This window comes from Rutidosis leptorrhynchoides, chromosome 1 (assembly GCF_046630445.1).
Source record: "Rutidosis leptorrhynchoides isolate AG116_Rl617_1_P2 chromosome 1, CSIRO_AGI_Rlap_v1, whole genome shotgun sequence".
NCBI lineage: Eukaryota > Viridiplantae > Streptophyta > Magnoliopsida > Asterales > Asteraceae > Rutidosis > Rutidosis leptorrhynchoides.
In genome coordinates this window covers 79,561,831-79,580,278 of record NC_092333.1, presented here as the reverse complement: position 1 = coordinate 79,580,278, position 18,448 = coordinate 79,561,831, and positions in this window count along the sequence as shown.

Below are 18,448 nucleotides of genomic sequence, written 5' to 3'. Positions count from 1 at the left end.
TATTTCACCCTACTTCTAATAAAATTGGGCTAGTTAATATGAATGGACAAAGTAGGATTAAGGATAAAGAGATTGGGCCGAGTGTAGTTAAAAGAAAATATGGACTTGACATACGGGCTGGGCCAGACTCAAATTTTTTAAAGGAAAACGTGGGTCAAACTAGACAAAAAAGTTTTTAAAAATAAAAATAAACCCAAAATTGATGAAAAAAGGACTAAAACCGTTATTAAATCGGTTATTATTCCGTGTCATAATAGTTACTCCATCTTGACTAAAATACCAATTGATAAAGTGTCCCAATCCGAAGCAAATATAGTCTCGAAAAGTTTTAAAACCCGATTCATGAATACTTGATTGTGGCGCAACGGATACTATGACTTTTGATAAAAATGATATTATTTTTAAAACTAAAACTAAAAAGAATAAAGTTCAAACCGCTAATGGTGAGATTATTCAAGTCGAAAGTACTGGAACTATTGAAATCTCACCTACGATTAAATTACCTAATTGTCTATATATTTCAGCTTTGTCTCATAAGCTGTTATCGGTAAGTCATGTAACAAAAGAACTAAATTGTAAAGTCCTAATGTATCCGACATTCTGCATCTTGCAGGATATCCGGACAGGACTGATAATTGGACGTGGCACTGAAAAAGGAGGACTATATTATATTGACGAGGTTTCTCAACGAGGTACCGTGTTACTTGCTCACGGAACACCTACGAGGGAAGCTTGGTTATGGCATCGGAGGTTGGGACACCCTTCGGCCGGCTATCTACGTTTTTTATTTCCTAGTTTATTTCCTTCCAATGTTACTTTAACATGTGAAACTTGTATTTTAGCGAAAAGTCACCAGAGTATGTTTAAACTCACTAATACCAGGAAAGATGTACTTTTTGCATTAATTCATTCTGATGTATGGGGGCCGGCTCCAATTAATGGGGGAAAAACTTTTAGATATTTTGTTATCTTTATTGACGACTGTACACGGATGACCAGGAATTATTTTTAATAAACAAATCAGAAGTGTTTGAAAATTTTTTCTTTTCTGTAAAATGATCCAAACTCAATTTAACAAAAATATACAAATGTTATGATCTGACAATGGGGGAGAATTTGTCAACACATCCATGAAACGTAATTGTAAATAAAAAGGGATTATTCACTAAACATCTTGTGCTCATACCCCGGAACAAAATGGTGTTGCCGAACGAAAAAAGCGGCTACTCCTAGAAATGACTAGAGCCTTAATAATTGAATCTAATGTTCCGAAAAGCTTATGACACGAAGCTCTGGCCACTGCTACCTACCTGATAACCCGTCTACCCACCAAGATTCTTGGCATAAAAACCCCTCGGGATACTTTATCTCAATTTTTTACTCTCCCATCCTCACTTAACCTTGAACCTCGGATCTTTGGGTGCTCAGTCTTTGTCCATATTCCGAAAAATGAACGTACGAAACTCGACCCATGTACCGAGAAATGTGTCATGGTTGATTATGGTATCAACCAACGAGGATATCGGTATTATAATCCCAAGAGACAGAACATCATCACTACTATGAACTGTGACTTTATTGAAACTGAATTCTTTTACAACACCCAACTCACGAGTGAGGGGGAGAAAGAGAGTAATGACACTCTAAGTTGGATGACATGGACACCGCCTAAAATTGTTCAAACACAAGACCCTGAACCCATACCTGAACCTACACAAAACCCTGAGTGAACACAAAATCCCGAACCTATACAAACCCTGGACCCCGAACCTACACAAATTCCCGAGCCAACACAAACTCACCAAACCACTCAAACCTCCTCAAATAATGAGCACCTAGCTCAAGAGGAACAAAGTGACTCAAATTTCGATGAAACCATCCAACGGTATGTTCTACCTCAAAGAACCAATAGAGGTGTCCCACCACAACGATATTCTTCGGAAAGAGAAACTCCAAAGTCAAGGTATCCTATGGCTAATATAGCACGGGAAAACCTGTCAAAAGAAGCACAACAATTTAACTCTATAATTTATTCTGAAAATATACCAACTTCCGTAGAACAAGCCTTGAAATCAGAAAACTGGAAGAAAGCAATGGAAGTTGAAATGGAAGCATTAAATGAAAATGACACATGAGAAAAATGTGTCATACCTCAAGGAAAGAAATCGGTAGGTTGTCGATGGGTATTTACTATAAAATATAAACCAGATGGTATTATTGAAAGATATAAAGCTCGACTAATTGCTAAAGGATATACTCAGACATATGGGATAGATTATTCCGAGACTTTCTCACCAGTAGCAAAAATTGACACCATCAGAGTTCTCTTCTTGCTCGCTGCAAATGAGGACTGGCCATTACACCAATTTGATGTAAAAAATGCATTCTTAAACGGTGAATTAAAGGAAGAAGTCTATATGGAAGCTCCACCAGGATTTGCCGGAAACTTCAAAAACAGGGAAGTCTGTCGACTTAAAAAATCTTTATACGGGTTAAAACAATCTCCACGGGCATGGTTTGGAAGATTTACAATAACTATGAAAAAATATGGTTTTAAACAAAATAATTCGGACCATACTCTTTTTTCTCAAACAAAGGGATAACCTCATTACATGCTTAATTATCTATGTTGATGACATGATAATTACAGGAAATGATAAAGAGGAAATCTCATAACTAAAAATAAATTTATTCAAGGAATTTGAAATGAAGGACTTGAGAAGGCTTAAATATTTTTTGGGGATTGAGGTACTACGATCTCAACAAGGAATATTTATCTGTCAAAGGAAGTATATTCTTGATTTTCTTGCAGAAACAGATATGATTGATTGCAAACCAACTGATACTCCTATGATTCCAAACCAAAAGTTATATATGGAAGATGAAGTTGATCTTGCTGATAAAGGGCAATATCAAAGGATGGTGGGGAAACTCATCTACCTCGCTCACACTCGACCAGATATAGCACATGCAGTGGGAGTTGTGAGTCAATTCATGCATCAACCACAAGTTTATCATATGGAAGCCGTAATAAGAATCATCAGATGAAAAAGGCAGATCATGTAGTTGTGTTTAAAAGAAATGGACATCTACAGACTCAGATATACACAGATGCTAGCTGGGCCGGGGAAAAAGGGGATAGAAGATCTACATCGAGATTCTTTACACTTGTCGGAGGAAATCTAGTTGCATGGAGAAGTAAGAAACAAAATGTTGTTTCACTCTCAAGCGCCGAATCAGAATTCAGAGGAATAGCAAAAGGATTGGCTGAAGCCTTATAGATCAAGAAGTTGTTAACAAAAATTGGGTTCCCACTAGAAGAAGCTATTCAGATTATATGCAATAATGAAGCGGCAATTGCCATCTCAGAAAATCCAGTTCAACATGATCGAACTAAACATGTTGAGGTGGACAGACACTTTATCAGAGAGAAATTAGACGCAGCAATAATTTCTCTTCCATACGTCAGATCAGAAGACCAATTGGTTGATATTCTAACTAAGTCAGTAAATGGAAGACTCTTTAGCGAAGTCCTTGTCAAGCTGAACATCGGGAACCCCACTATTCAACTTGAGGGGGAGTGTTAAAGAATAGTAACAAAAGCAGCAACATACCTTTTATGGTAACATTGACTTTGGATCAGAGAAATAACTTCTCATCATGTCCAAATATAGAGGGTCACAAGGAACAATAAGCAGCAGCAGAAAGTCAGCCATAGCAACAAAGTCAGCAGTCAACAACGGCTCTTTAACTTAGCCTTTTTCCATTTATGTCAAAGTGGTTCCAAAAGGTGTTTGGAACCATACCCCAACTAGGAAATAGCTGTTAGGCCATTGTTTGTATATATTCAGCTTCTTATGTATTTGTAAAACATACAATCAGTTTGATAGCTGAAAATATTATCAATAAACATCTTTCAATTGTTATAATCACTTTGAAACAGTAGTATCTATCTACTATTGGAATGCTAAATTAATATGGATTCCTTGTTTGCTTTAATATAGTTTTAACTTGTTTTGTTGTCTCTTTTTGTGAGTGCTGTTGCACAATCAGAATTTTCTGATTTTCAGATTCAAATTGTGAAACTTTGAAGATTTTAAGTTCATATGTTTGGTACGTGATGATGTTTTTCAAATGTTGAAAGTGAAATATGACAAACATAATAATGACGTACATGGTGTTTCAATTCACATTTATATTGGGTGCAAAGTCGAGTTAAACGAAAATGATGGATCAGTCTCAGCGACGACTGACATGTGCTCGCGACATTTGAACAGAGAAGCAGTTAGTTTACTGGTTTGAAGGAGATCACGACTGGGAGCTTCATCTTGCAGTCGCGAAATGTACGCTTACAGATGTTTTAGCTCAAATTCGAAAACCCGTTGCGAAAATAAGCTTCGAAAACGCGTGTCGAAAAGGTGCTGTGAAAAGGCGCGGCGAAAACGCTCGGCAAAAAAATGTTGCGTTGAAAAGCGCGTCGAAAACGCTTTGCGAAAACGCTTATCGTATCATCAAAAGCCGAGAAAGTCTTGTCGGTCATTTTTTATTTCACCAAAGGCGAAGAACCACCTTTACTCGACTCCCCAAAACCGCCCTTCTTGTCAACCTTTCCTCTCATAAACAAGTCATATTGGCTTCCCCGTAGTCTTAGTCGTCATCGTGATTAATGTGTAGGATTAATGTGGATTAATGTGCAAGGTACAACATATAACTATATGGCCAACTTCATTTGAGTCTTCGGGGTCACACACATATACACCGAGACGTCAAATAAAATATATATATGATGTATATATATTACTCAAGTAACGAAACAAGTTAAACTATTTAATTATGAATTAATTAATTAAGAATTTAATAAACTTGGTCAACAAGTTGAATATATACTCCATATCTTTTTAGAAAGTAATGGATTTGTTTTTTTGTTTATAATAAAATACACCATATCTTTGAGTATCTTATTTTATTGTAAAAGAATTATATTATATGCAAGCATTAAAGTTGGTTGATGTATATCTCACTTATATATATGGAGGTTTCTCCCCTGGTGAGTAGTAGTACAGAAACCAAAAAGATAGTATGGTCTCTTTTGCTTTGTGTTAAGTAACGAAAGATAAAAAAAATATCAAATATCCTTTGGTTTTTGTGGTGGGTCACGAAAACACAGACTATAGATTCTAAACTCCTTTTATTGTTACTCATAAACAACAACTTGAAGTTCTTCTGGGTTCTCTACGAAAAGCAAACTTACACGGAGTATTATATTATTATTTATTATAATAATTGGATTATTATAGTAAGTTACTTGGAGTTTGGACTAGCATCCATTGACGATCGTTTGAAGTGTAGTGTGGACTATCCAAAGAGATGGTCATATTTTTGATCGTAGGTTTCTCTCCTTCAATCAATGTCTTCAAGAAAGGTATATCGTTTACTCACTTTGTAAATTTATTTACTTTGACAATTATTAGTGGTGTAATTGGATCTAAGTGAAACCGTTAATCGTGTGTATGTTTTATAATTTAAAATATGTTGATTTTATCGTTCCGCTGCGTTAATCTAAATTAAAAGTATACACGGTTTTTCACCAGTGGTATCAGAGCCGCTTTTACACCATTTTAATTGTCATGTGATTTTCTTAAATCTAGCTTTGTGGTGAATTGGTAAAAATTGAAACCTTCACGGTTTTTAAAGTCAACTTAGTTGATTTAGATTTTAACCTCACGACGCACAAATAAGATCTAAGAAATATCACTATTTTAAATTTTGAATTTATTTACCATGACTTGAATAATTGTTGTTTATTTTATTCCATGGTTATACACATGCATTGTAACCATGGACAAGCTATACTTAGGTTTTAATAATGTAGTTATTAAAATTGTGATTGCACACATAGCCCATAATACCCCGACCTATGTGAGATTATTGTTATTATGCCATGTTGGTTATTTATTCTATTGGAAAGGCCATTTTGAAGCCAAATTTGTATATATATTTATTTTTCAATTTCATAGTATTGTATTTAGATTTATTTAAATTTGTAAAAGTACTAGATTAGTTGTATTTTTTTTTAATTTTAAATAAATGTAACAAGATGAAGATTGAAGATAAAATATAACATGGATGTTTGATGTGCAAAACGTGGTATATGAATTGTTATATGAAATAGTATGGAAAAATACCGATTAAAGATTGTTACACACTAACGGGCAGTGTACCCGATCGTGTAGTAGTATAAATAATGGTTTAGTTCCGTGTATCGTTCCAAGGACAGTTGTATTAGCCAAACTAGAATTAGAAACTATATTATGATTAACTAAGTAAATGAAACTTAAAGGTACAAGTTTTATGTTTTTGTGGCTATTTAACGATTTAGCCAAATCAGAGAAGGTTAAAAGTAAAAACAATATTTTTAGTCTTTTAAGTTTATATAATGAAAATAAGTGCAAAGAAAGCAAGTAAGATAGTTTTGATATCAATTTAAGGAAAAATGCTCATCTAGACTTTTTACCCTCGATGTTGAATATTATTTAGGATTAAGACCGGATTGATGTGTTATGCACGAGAACTAATTGATCGGTTTACCAAGAGTAGTCTTGAGTAAACACTCAAACGGGATTACACGATGCAAGTGATGTTCTTGTCATCTAAGACCTCCTATTTGTAATCAACTAATTCAACTAGTATAAAGACTTGAAGAATGATCAAGTCAATGGTGTGTTGATCATGATCCACTCCTATGTCAACTAATGGTTTAGCTTAGTTCATTCCCTTGGTCCGGTTAAATGCTCAATTCACCCAACCCAAGTAATCAATTAAGTGTGGTAATAAGATCCCTATAAACATCACTAGATAAGGCAAATTACTAACACCTATTAGTTATATGGAATCGAGTAATGAAAATATGTATAACAGATTCTAGGGAATTGATCGTTCACCTAGACAACTACACATATCAATTAAGCTATCCGAAAGTATCTACAAGAGTCGTTCTTACATTCCTATATAAACTAACCATTTGAACTCAACTTATCCCTTTTGGTAAAAGACGGATAAACACATGTCACTAGGTGTAAATCAATACATTAATTTAACAAGATGATGTTTCTTAATCAAATGAACATATCAACTAGTTGAATCGAAAGGATTAAACTTTAACAAGAATGGTTCTTGTATTCAAACATCAAACTATCGTGCATAATAACAATCAATCAAAAATAAACATTCAACATCTCGGTTATTTATCTAGATGAACATTATAGAGTCTAGCCAACAATCATAATTACAAACAAAATAGCAATCAACTGATAAGTAGAATTCATTGTTTGAGAACAAGAAAACAACCTACTAGAGAATGAATCTTGGATGAAGAAGGTTTTGATCTTTGAAGACTTGATGTTGAGCCTCTTCCAAGAGCTTGGAGTTCTCCAAATTTGCTCCCAAAATCATCTCTGTACTCTCTGTTTTCGTATATCTTTTTTTGGTCTTCAATCAGTAGCTTTTTAAAGTGGAGAAAGTAGGTCAGAAAGTCAAAAGTAGGCTGAAACCTACTTCTAGACGGTGTCCTAAATGCTGGACGGCGTCCCGTTGTAAAGGGTTGGACGACGTCCCAGTTTAAAAGGCTGGACGACGTCTCAAAGCTCAGGACGGCGTCCCGATGTACTGAAAGTTACTGTCTCGTTTTCTTTGTGATTTCCTTTCATTTGGACGAAGCCTAACACATTTGAAGCTTTGTTTTACCATTTTAGAGCACTAATTAGACCTTAACTTGTATCGGGATCAACCATGGTCATAAATCATCAAAACTCTTTATAAATCACTCTCCGATACAAATTTGCATATCTTGGCTTATCACTTGTAGAAACGCCTTCATTATCCTTGATTCTAGAGCATTTTACACGATATTGCGATAGATATATATGATGTTATTGAGCAATATCAAAACACCCCACACTTAAACCTTGCTTGTCCTCAAGCAATTATTTCTTTACAAAGTAGAACAATATCAAACACAATTACACAATATAGATTACAAACATTACATAAATCACTCGAAGCACACGAAACACACACGTTGATATGAAATGCAACTCACGCTATATGAAACACACGCTTTAAGTATAACACACCTTTATTGTAATCACACTCACACTATATACACAATGGAAACACACACACACATTTTTGGGAGATTAGAGCCAAGCATCCGAAAAATTTGATCCTAGGGAAATCAGGACCTTGATGAAAACGTTTTATGGTTTTTGAAAATATCATGCTAGTTTTAATACTAGGCACGTTTTCTGATTTTATCGGATTTTCTGAATTTTGAAAAATGAGTGCGGGTTTCTCGCTATTGGTCAAGCCAATCCCTCCCACGGTACCTAACATCACGAGATGTCGGTAAGAAAATAATGTGCTTAGGAGGATACACATTACGTCCGGATATCATTGACAATTATGAGGTAATCATCTAATCCGTTAAATCAATCATGAAGATTGAGGTTCATCAGTCTTAAAAGCTGATATTTTACCTTTATGGAGGTTATCATTCCGGGGATCTGATAAATCACTAACATTTTGTGTATACATGGTTCCCCCCGTTTTACTAGTAAATCTCCCTCATTGAGACAAACTTTGACTACCAGTTTCCCTGTTTGACGTTGAGGCCTGGTAGATTTCCAGTCGATGTTAGTAATGACTTTTCAAGATTTTTCATCACCCTACAACTGGTCTGGACTACATCTTCTGAATTGAATCAGTAAGTGTGTCATTCGGAAGACTTTACTTCCTTGAGGATGGAATAGATACATCCTATTGGTCATAAGAAGTGGTCGGACGCAACATTGTCCTTGTTAGGAGAAACAATGAGGATCGTCCTTAGGGTTTTCGATCTGGCACGAGATCGGGTTTCCGACCACGCTATACAATCACCGCTCTCTCACGGTTTACACTCGTTTTGGTACAAGTGACCTACAAGTTAGCTTTACTAAACTAGTAGGATTTTCATCCAAATAATTGAATGATAGTGCAACTTCAAAGACTATTAATAATTTAAAACATAAATCAACATTTATTTTCTAGATTTTAAGACCACAATGTGTGTAACATGGTTTTTGGACAATTTTGTTTTTAAGGCTACCTGAAAATTTAAAAAAAATTTAATCATACACGCCTTAATTTTTTGTAAAATTTCCCGATAAATTTCTATTCCCCACCCCACACTTGAGATCATGCAAGGCCCTCATTGCATGAAATCAGAAAAACGATTAAATTTATAGGGCAAAGTGATAGGGTGATTGTAGAAATTTTCAATTTTTTAACCTGTAAATCGTGGAATATATAGACGGATGCCGCTGAACTTACTGCCAGCATAAGAGCATCGTCCATTCCGCGATTATCATCATACACACATCATAATATCAAATGTTGCTGAACTTAATGCCAGTCTTTGAAGTTCAATCACGCTGCACAAATTAACAAATCACACAAATAATAATAAAAATAATGGTGTTTTTTTTCAACCACACCCATTATCAAACCACACAATTAGTCAATTATTACAAACCAAATATTGTCTAAAAACACACCACACGAATTAAATAGTCTGAAAACAATGTACAAAATGATCAAAGGCACGCAGGCCTTAACTGGATTAGTTACCATATGGCCAAAGTAGTTTCCCGAACTATCTCTGTACGGGCGTCCTTGCGGGTATTCCTGATCAAATCGGTTCCTAGCATCCTGCATCGCAGCGTTAGTATCATAAATCGAGTGAGGAGGAGGTGGATGTTGAGGATCCGTGTAATATTGGGGTGTCAGACGTGTCGTCCCATAGTACTGCTCGGGGTTGGAATAAAACAACTCTGAGTTATGGTTATTCCAATCAATACCATAACTCATCCATCACTGATCGTGCACTTGAGCAATCTGGCATTGCTCTATTCACTGCTGACTATCCCACATTCGGTCGTTGTGTGTCCTTTGCTCACTCGGACTCAACCTCATATTATTAACACTAATAACCAAATTATCCCAACTAGATTGGGACGGATGCCAAGGACCCTGATCACCAACGTTCGTTTGCGCCTCCATTTCTGCTTCCTCCTCTACCTGCTGTTCTTGCTGCACGCCACTACCACTCGCGCCACCTGCCACAAAAGGCACTAAATGCCCATTTTCATCCTTCATTAGAATTTCAGCATTGATATAAGAAATTTTCTTCAATGGTTTCATGACGTTAATACACTCCATTAATCGGCTGAAATCTATGTTGAAGTGTAGAGCAATTCTGGTGATGTAGTGGCCTCCAAGAAGTGGCTTTTCTTGCCGTGTCTCGGTAGCGATAGCCAGGAAATAGTTTCCTATCAAACCAGGAATATCGGTATAGCAACCCCGTTTTATTTGGTCCATTATCCATAGATCCAATGTATTTACCTTCTCGTGACCCTCGACTCTCGCATTGAATGTGCATGCGATATGTCGATGTAGCAGTTTATCATCACGGGATGCAATCTCATTATACCTGTGCCTGCTTGATCTGAATGGCGTAGACGCATTTGGCCCACAAATTCTGCGCCAATAAGCAATCTTATCAAAAACATTTCGAGCAATGTAATCGGAACCCCGCAAGTATTCACCTAAGTCTAACTGGTTGTCGGTGAGTTCCTCAAAAATACCCAACACTCTGCATAGCTCAAAGCGGCTTATCCCTCTATATTCGCCCCCTAAACGAAACCGAAGAAAATCATTTGACAAATAATCACGGACATTATTAAACCATACAGTTGAGTAGAATTCTTTTAGCAACACCGGAAAAATTGGTTCGTTGATGCTGAAAACGTGCTCCCACGCGTGGGTAACTATCCTACCGTAGGGGATGGCTAGTAAATTGGAAACATGGCGGTGCATACCCGCCTCATCCAACATACCCTAAATAAAGTACCACATGGCATTAATAGGCCTACTGTTTACCCTCTCAAATGTTTCTGCATAGTCGTTGTCATTTTGAACCAGTCTCAACCAAACTTGATGATCATTTAGATCCTCATCTTCTTCTTCTCCAGATGATGATGATGAATGTTGTTGCTGTGGTGGTGGTGGTGGTGCCAAACCTGTCCTGCCTCTCTTTGCTGGGCCTCCTCGGCTAGATTGTCCCTGCAAAACATAATAACACCAAACCAAAAGAACATAGAAACCGTTGTGTTAATGTTAGCTAAAAACATAACCGAGTAGCAAGAGAACCTAATCATTCCATTCAAAGTTCATAAGTATTATGATTCATTTAAAAAAAAGCGTATGTTCACAATTTTTAACCAAAGTCAAGCAAAGTTAACATAAGCCCGCTAATACACTTTCAAAAATGAAAATCACAACTTCACAATTTAGCATCAACTTAGGACTCAAGCATGTTGCGTTCATAGGTCATAACATTTAAACTTGCATTCTAATGATATTCATTACAAATCATAACACAAATTTTCACAATTTTAGCTCAAAAGGACCATTATAACGCCATACATTATGGCATCCCATACCATCAATCTACTTCAACAGGCTCACACAAATGAAAATCAAGCATACATGTTTCATAAGTTCATTTCAATTCAAAAATATGCTAAAAATTCAAGAACATTCAAATTATGACCCGGCCAAATTGACATCTATATCACCAACACAATTAAACATTTCACAAGCTTCATTAACATCATACACAAACTCAACATCATGAATTAATCACCCTAAATTCGGATTCAATTACCACAAACCCTAGAATCATGAGCATACCCTTAAAAACATGTAATCTTTGCAAAATCAACACAATATGGGTAATTAAACAACTAAGGCATGTTAATCTAAACATGAATCATGAAAATCAAACACCCCACACTTATCCTTCACTAATTTATACATATAAACATACAATTCAAGTAATTGAGAAAGAAAAATGTGAAAATGAAGTAACCATACCCTAGAAAACATGATTGGAGCTTGGATTTGAGAGAAGAAATCACGAATTTGAAGTAAGAAATTAGGGTTTTGGAAGTGGGTTCGTGTTTGGCAGAGAAAACTTGATAAAAATGTGTTTTTGTGGTTGAGAAATGGGGTGGATAGGGTATAAAACGCGTATTTTTTTTTCTGAGTCAGAGTGTTGGGACGGCGTCCAGAACTTGGGACGGCGTCCAAGTTTTCAAAGTGGGACGGCGTCTGGCTTTTGGGACGGCGTCCAGGTTTTAATAATGGGACGGCGTCCAGAGAAATGGGACTGCGTCCTAATGAACTACAGATTACTGACCTGATTTTTCGACACTCGCCAGTTTTAAGTCCAAACGTAAATCATTTTGCACAAAACTAAAAACAATCGTACACACAATTCAAAATATTTACATTTGTGAACCATTTTTTAACGAGTCTTTCACCCAACTCGTCCCCATTTCGATTTATGCTTTGTTCTCGAAGTTGAGGCTAACCTCATCTTCGATTTCTAGGGGACCATCAACATAGTGCTTGACCCGGTGGCCATTCACCTTAAACGTTTCACCTTTTGCATTCCTTAACTCCATCGTTCCATATGGAAAAGCCTTGTTAACAACAAATGGTCCCATCCATCGGGACTTGAGTTTTCCAGGGAAAAGTTTAAATCGTGAGTTAAATAACAAAACACGATCACCCTCTTTAAAATCTTTCAGATTCTTAAGAAGGTTATCGTGCCAAACTTTTGTCTTTTCCTTGTATATGAGCGAGTTTTCATAAGCATTATGTCTCAACTCATCCAACTCATTAAGTTGGTTTAAACGAAGGTTTCCAGCATCTTCAAGATCGAGATTACATGTCTTTAGAGCCCAATGTGATTTGTGCTCTATCTCCAAAAGGAGATGACATGCCTTCCCATAGACTAGGCGGTAAGGTGTGGTTCCAATAGGAGTTTTGTAGGCGGTTCTAAATGCCCACAAAGCATCGTCAAGCTTCGTTGACCACACCTTAGGATTTGATCCAACCGTTTTCTCAAGGATCCTTTTTAGTGCCCGATTTGTATTTTCAACTTGCCCACTTGTTTGTGGATGATAAGATGTAGAAATTTTATGAGTTACCCCATATCGTTTCAACACCTTTTCTAATTGGGTGTTGCAAAAATGGGTACCACGGTCACTAATTAATGCTTTCGGGGTACCAAATCGGGCAAAAAGCTCCTTAAGGAAAATTACAACAACTCGTGCATCGTTTGTGGGGAGAGCCTTTGCTTCCGTCCATTTTGACACGTAGTCAACAGAAACGAGTATGTATTGGTTGGAATTAGATTTTGGGAATGGTCCCATGAAATCGATGCCCCAAATATCGAAAACCTCACAAACTTGGATTATGTTTTGAGGCATTTCGTCTCTCTGACTAATTTTTCCTGCCCTTTGGCAGGAATCGCATGATTTACAAATTTGGTGGGCATCCTTGAAGATGGTAGGCCAATAAAAACCGGCCTCATAGACTTTTCTCCCCATGACTTGGGGTCCGAAATGTCCACCAGTGGGACCAAGATGACATTTGAGAAGAATTTGATTGCATTCTTCCCCGGAGACACATCAATGGATTATCCTATCGGGACACCGTTTAAAGAGATACGGGTTTTCCCAAAAATAGTATTTCAAGTCACTGAAAAATTTCTTTCGTTTTTGATGTGACATACCGATTTCTAGGAATCCACCCGCAAGATAGTTGGCTATGTCTACAAACCAAGGATCATCAATTTTCTCAACTCTCATGAGATTTTCATCAGGAAAATTATCTTGAATAACGGTCTCATGGAGAACCTCAAGATTCGGGTTCTCAAGTCGAGAAAAGTGATCGGCAGCTAGGTTTTCGGTCCCCTTTTTGTCTTTAATATCAATGTCGAATTCTTGCAAAAGCAAGACCCAACGTATTAACCGGGGTTTAGCATCTTGCTTAGCAATCAAGTATTTTAATGCCGAATGGTCTGTATAGACAACCGTCTTTGCTAGTACCAAATAGGATCGGAATTTATCAAACGAAAAGACGATTGCCAGGAGTTCCTTCTCGGTGGTAGTGTAATTAAGTTGGGCTCCTTGCAATGTCTTACTAGCATAATAAATGGGCTTGAAATGTTTTTCAATTCTTTGCCCCAAGACGGCACCAATAGCAAAGTCACTAGCGTCACACATAAGTTCGAATGGAATTGACCAATTCGGCGATATGAGAATGGGTGATTGCGTGAGTTTTGCTTTAAGGAGGTTAAAGTCGTTAAGACACTCGTCCGTAAAGACAAATGGAGCGTCTTTCTCAGGAAGTTTGTTCATCGGGGTTGCAATTTTGGAAAAATCTTTAATGAACCGCCGGTAAAAACCGGCGTGCCCCAGAAAACTTCTTACACCTTTCACATTTGACGGTGGTGGTAATTTGGCTATGACTTCCACTTTAGCTCTGTCCACCTCCAGTTCCGCAGAGGAAATTTTATGTCCTAAAACAATGCCCTCTCTTACCATAAAATGGCATTTTTCCCAGTTAAGTACAAGATTAGATTCTTCACACCTAATCAACATACGCTCAAGATTATGAAGACATGAATCAAAAGAATCACCGAAGACTGAAAAGTCATCCATGAATACTTCCATAAAGTCTTCAATCATATCATGAAAAATAGCTACCATACACCTTTGAAAGGTAGCAGGAGCATTGCATAAGCCAAAGGGCATACGTCAATAGGAGAAAGTACCATAAGGGCATGTAAAGGTGGTTTTCTCTTGGTCCTCGGGTGCTATAGGGATTTGGAAATATCTCGAAAAACCGTCAAGAAAACAATAAAAGTTCTTTCCTGCCAACCTTTTCAACATTTGATCAATGTAAGGAAGAGGAAAATGGTCTTTTCGGGTAGCATCATTTAATTTTCTGTAATCAATGCATACCTGATGTCGTGCGAGGTGTACGTGAAATACTATATATTTTTGATACGAAAAGCGATACAGATTACAAAAGTTTTAATTATTTATTTACAGATGAGATATACCTAAACCTTGCTACAACACTATAGGCAGTGTACCTAATCGTAGAGTAGTATAGTTTTTAGTAAGTCCGGTTCGTTCCACAGGGAGACGACTTATTTTACACTATATTTTAAACAACTATATTTATACAAAATATATATTTTTATATATAATAATAATATAAAAGGGGGTTTACCATTTAATGACCGGTTTGTCGATTTTAAAACTTTAGTCGCAGTTAAAACCTAATGTAAAATATTAAAAATAAATACAACTTAATTTAAAGCGTAAAGTAAATAACGATAATGAAATTGTGATAAATAAAAGTGCGATGAAATAAAATACGATAATTAAAAAGTGCGTTAATTAGAAGTGCAATTAAATATGAAAATAAAAGAATTATGCTTATTTAAACTTCCGTAATCATGATGTTTGACGTGTTGATTTTTAGTTTTATGCCCATGGGTTAATTGTTCTTTGTCCTGGATTATTTAATATGTCCGTCTAGTTTTTGTCCATAACAGTCCATCAGTCATAAATATAAAATGCGAGTGTCCTCGTCAAATTATCCTTATACCCGAAGTCAAATATTCCAACTAATTGGGGACTTAAACTGTAACAAGGTCTTAATACTTTGTTTAATAATTACACCAGGATATCGACTGCGTGTAACCCAAGGTTTTAATACTTTGTTAACAATTACGCCAAGTGTCCTTGTACATAATTTCACCCCTGTTTTAATAAGTCCATAGACTATTAATCCATTCCCGTGTCCGGTTAAATGAACGATTATTCGTACATATAAATATCCCGCCCATCGTGTCCGATTGAGTGTATATGGTTATTTATAGGTATGTCCAATTGTAAATCTTTATATTAAAATTAACAAACTATCATTTAATTAAACAAATATAAAGCCCATTAATAGCCCATAGTCTAATTTCCACAAGTGTCGTTCTTTTGTCCAAACCCCAATTATGGTACAAAGCTCAATTACCTAATTTTAATATTTTTAGCCCAACATCATGATTACTTCGGATTAAATAAGCATAATAACAACTTAGCTACGAGACATTAAATTAAAAAAGTTTGAACATAACTTACAATGATTATTTATCGCGTAGTGTTACACGGACAGAGTTCCGACTTTAAAACCCGTAAAATAACCTTTGCATAACCCAAAACTAATCTAATATAAAACTACCCTATACTATAATATATATATATATATATATATATATATATATATATATATATATATATATATATATATATATATTAGAGGAGTATTATTATTATTCTGTTTAAAACTCGTCGAATAAGCTGGCTTTTTTTAGGACCTGACCAACTTTTTCGGGCCATGCGATCGCATGGGATATGTGCCTTCTGGCCATGCGATCGCATGGCCAGCTGGATCCAGCCACATTTGCTTGTTTTCTTCTTTGTCGACATAATATATAAATATATATAATATATATATATATAATTTATATAATTATATATATATTATATTATATTCTTGTGCATAGTAGACTTGTAATTTTTGGTCCGTTGCGTCGGGCGTTGATAGTTGGCTCAGGTCCCGGTTCCGGATTTTCGAACGTCCTTTCGTATAATTTAATATCTTGTACTTTGCATTCTGAAACTTGTACTTTTGTCATTTTTAGACGTTTCTCATCAATAAATTGAACCACTTGGATTGTATCTTGTACATTTGAGCTTTTTGGTCATTTGCGTCTTCAAATCGTCGTTTTCACCTTTTGTCTTCGCACTTATTTAATATAAATGATTACAACTTAAAATAGGACAATTATAACTAAATAATTTACATATTGGGAGGATATTGCTACTAAATATATGTTCATTTCGAGCACTATCAAATATCCCCACACTTGAACGTTGCTTGTCCTCAAGCAATACATAACTTGAAATAAAATCACACTTCACTCGAATCACTTTTTTTATTCTCACACTTTATACATCAGTGATTTTAATACAGCGGTATAAAAATGATAGTAACGATGTGGTTTACAGTCCCACATGACTATGAAAATTTAGATCCTTTAAGGAAATTGGATCTTTATGAAAACATTTGATCTTTTGAAAATTCAATCTAGCTTTTACCCGAGATAAGTTTTCCGGAATAACCCGTCACCGGTGTTTGCAAATTATTTTTGTGGGTTTTGTGGGTTTCATATTTGAAAATTTTAGCTCAACATTTTCGGTTTTGTGTCACCCACTTGCTAACCTTGTATTAGGAAAGCAACACGTCCAGTTCACTTGTCCCGTATATTACCTTTAAGCAAACTACCGTCCGGTTGTAAAGGAAAGCGATGAACAAGCAACTATTAAGGCAATGTCAAATGACATGCATTTAATTATGGTCCAAAAACGTGTCGGATGCTATTACTATCCTTTGTAGGAGCAATAGTAAGATCATCCTATAATTTTTTTGGTCTGGCACAAGGTCCTGTCTCCGACCATGCTATGCAACCACCATTCTTACGGTTGACACTCGATTTGGTTCAGGTGACCTAATGAATTCTAGGTGAATTCCTAGGATTTTACGTTCAATGGTAATGAACGCATTGAAAATGGGTTTTCAGAAAACAAATCGGTTTGTAATTTTGATCAAAATATTTTCTCGTTCAAGCTCGAGTTTAGATATCATCGAATTCCATGAGTTTGTAATTCTCAATCTTTAAGGTCAATCTCAAGGATTGAGTAATATCAGGCTTAAAAGCTGATTTTTAATCTTTAAGGAGATTATCCTTTCTGGGGGTCTGATTCATTAGTCTTATCAAGCTAATTTGCACGGCGCCCCCCCCCCATTTTACGAGACAGATCCTCTCATGGTTAGGATAAGTCTGACCACTTGGCGACCCTGTTTGATGCTGAGGTCCGTGGATTTCCTGCTGATTTTAGAGATGACTTTTCTAGATTTTTCATCAACCTACAGCTGGTATGGACGACAATTTCTTGACCTAAATCAAGAAGCGCGTGTCTTTTTTGAAAGACTTTACTTCCTTTTAATGATGGAATTGATTCATCGTGTAGATCCATCTATTCTTTCAAAAGTATTACAATAAATCGGGTAAAACAGTTAATTTAGTCCAAAATAGAAGCACCTGCAATAACTTTACAGAAACATATGATAGATAGTTTTTAATTGAATAACTTGGTACATTTTCCCCACACTTGGCTTTTATCATGCGTCTTTTTATATTTAATAAATAAATTCAAGCGTTTTAGTTGTTTCTCAATTTATGTCATTTCCGAGGTAACAATAATTTCGGCATTAACACCTAGTTTTATCGTTCATAAATATGTATAAACATGCTTTTGAATTCATTTAGTTGAAAAATTTTAAAATTTTCACAATATTTAGAAAATAAGCCAAGTATAAACCTGAGAGAATTTATAACCCTTCCCCACACTTGAGATCATGCAATGCCCTC